Consider the following 2,268-nt stretch of genomic DNA (forward strand, 5'->3'; position numbering starts at 1 on the left):
CAAAGCTTACTACCACCACTACCACCACCACCACCCTAAGCACACTATTTTGCTCATAAAATATCTTAAATTAACCTGATCACCAAACTTCATCAAAAGGTCTCCTTCCTTCCTTCCTTCCTTATTTTAAGATCTAAAATAATAATAATAATAATAATAACCCACTCAAATTATCCGTAACCTTTCTCCCCCCTTCTTATATCTTACTCTACCCATATACACACTGAAATAATTGCATCCACATACATATATACACACTCTGTATATATAGTAACCAAGAGGGTGAAGCTTTGGAACAGATCAGTTCTGATGAGCTTTGGTTAATTACTGTCTTGATTTTGCTATGCTAACGATCTTTCTATTAACTAAACTATCGATCCGTCCAGTTGTCTGTTTGTTTTTCAGTGATATTGTAAATGCTATTTAGTTTATGTTAACAAAGTCTTAATTAAAACTGAGAAAGAAATAAACATTTACACAATATTTGACTTTTAAAAAAAAAGGACAGGAAAATAAAAAACCTCAAGAAAAGGGAAATTGAAAAAAAAAAATAACAAAAGACCCTTGGACATTTTATTAAATTTGTGACATTAATTATAATTGTAATTAACTACTAGTTAATTACAACAGCAACGAAATCAAACAAGAAGTAATACAAGGAATTCCAAACTGTAAGTAAATTCTGTATTTCCACTCTTATGTTTTTTATTTCATCTTTTAAATACCATTTTTTCACAATACTTCTATTGAAATATGTTTTAATTAATTTGGTAAAAAATAATGAAGAATTTAGTAAAATAAGTTTGGCATTATTAATCTGGTGTTTGGGACATAAACCTGAAATTTTGACGTAAGGTTTTAATTTAGATCATTTCAAGCCTTTTGTTACCATATTTCTGTTGAAATACATTACCTTCGTTTTAATTCATTTTGAAGAATTTAGTAAAATAACTTTGGCGTTATTATGAGGTGTTTGGAACATAAAAACCTTCTGTCAAAGTATTTTGTTAATTTAACTTAGATCATTTTAATCCTTTTCTTACCATATTTGCATGAAAATACATTGCCTTGTTTCAATTAATTCTGTTAAATAATGAAAAATTTGTCGTCATTAATTAAAATGACGTTTGAAATATAAATTAACAGGAAATTTCAATGCTAAGTTTTCATTTAGTTTACTTTAACTCTTATGTCACCAAATCTCTGTTGAAATACGCTGCCTTTTGTTTTAATTAGTTACTTTTGAACATAATGAAGAGTTTATCAAAATAACTTTGTCAAGCATTTAAACCGGCTATGTCCAGCCAAAATAATCTACCTTTATTATCTTCAAACTGACCAGATCCTACAATGTCATTCTAGAAATATACAATCACATTATTGAAATCGAGACAATGCATGATTAATTGACAACGATTTGAATGAATAAGCTTGACATTTGACAGAGGAATTTGAAAGCTAAAAATGGTTAAGCTGATGTTTGGAACATAAATTAACATGGAATTTGGATGGAAGGTTTTCATTTAGATCACTTTAACTCTTCTGTTGCCATATTCCTGTCAAAATACACTGCTTTCATTTCAATTAACTATGAAGATAATGAATTTAGTAAACTCTGTCATTATTAAGTTGGTATTTTGGAAGATTAACATGGAAGGTTTTTGCTCAAATCACTTTAACCCTTTTGTTACCAACCCGGCTGAAACCGGCTGTGGCTCTGAGTACAAATGTTTTCCATAAGTTTTGAATTAAAATCTTCCATCAAACCTTAGTCACAATTTATGTTCCTAATATTAGCTTAATGATAACGAAGTTATTTTACTAAATTCTTTGTTAGATTTAAAATTAATTGAAAGAAACAGAGCATCTCAAAATAAATACGTTAACGAAAGAGTTAAAAACATAAAGTCTGTCTCAGAAAACAAGGGTCAGAATAAAACAGGTTGGTATGAAAAGGGTTATCTAGAGTCTATATGTACCGGTAATACACTGCAGTGGTTTTACTCAACTGCTTTGAGCCTAGTAAATAATTAAATAAATCTATACATGTTGAAACCATTTGATTACATCAATATTTATTTTGAATCACATCAGTGTGTGTGTGTGTGTGTGTGTGTGCATGTAAAATAATAATAGTTGTTGTTGGTGTTGCTGTTTCAAATGTAGGACTCAATACATGATACAAACATGTAGATTTTTTAGTCTTTTATTTAAAAGTTATGATGATGATAATTTCAAATTGCAAGTATAAATATATATATATATATA

General features: G+C 28.7%; 1 protein-coding gene across 1 annotated transcript in view; it reads left to right on the plus strand.

Annotated features, from left to right (window-relative positions):
- The first annotated feature begins 206 nt into the window (after positions 1-206).
- LOC106878799 (uncharacterized) overlaps positions 207-2,268 on the plus strand; it is a 38,600-nt gene continuing 36,538 nt past the window's right edge. The window contains exon 1 of the mRNA XM_052976971.1: positions 207-671. The gene's annotated coding sequence lies outside the window, so the exon portion shown is untranslated. The remainder of the gene's footprint in view (positions 672-2,268) is intronic.

This window comes from Octopus bimaculoides, chromosome 26 (genome assembly GCF_001194135.2).
Source record: "Octopus bimaculoides isolate UCB-OBI-ISO-001 chromosome 26, ASM119413v2, whole genome shotgun sequence".
In the NCBI taxonomy this organism is placed as follows: domain Eukaryota; kingdom Metazoa; phylum Mollusca; class Cephalopoda; order Octopoda; family Octopodidae; genus Octopus; species Octopus bimaculoides.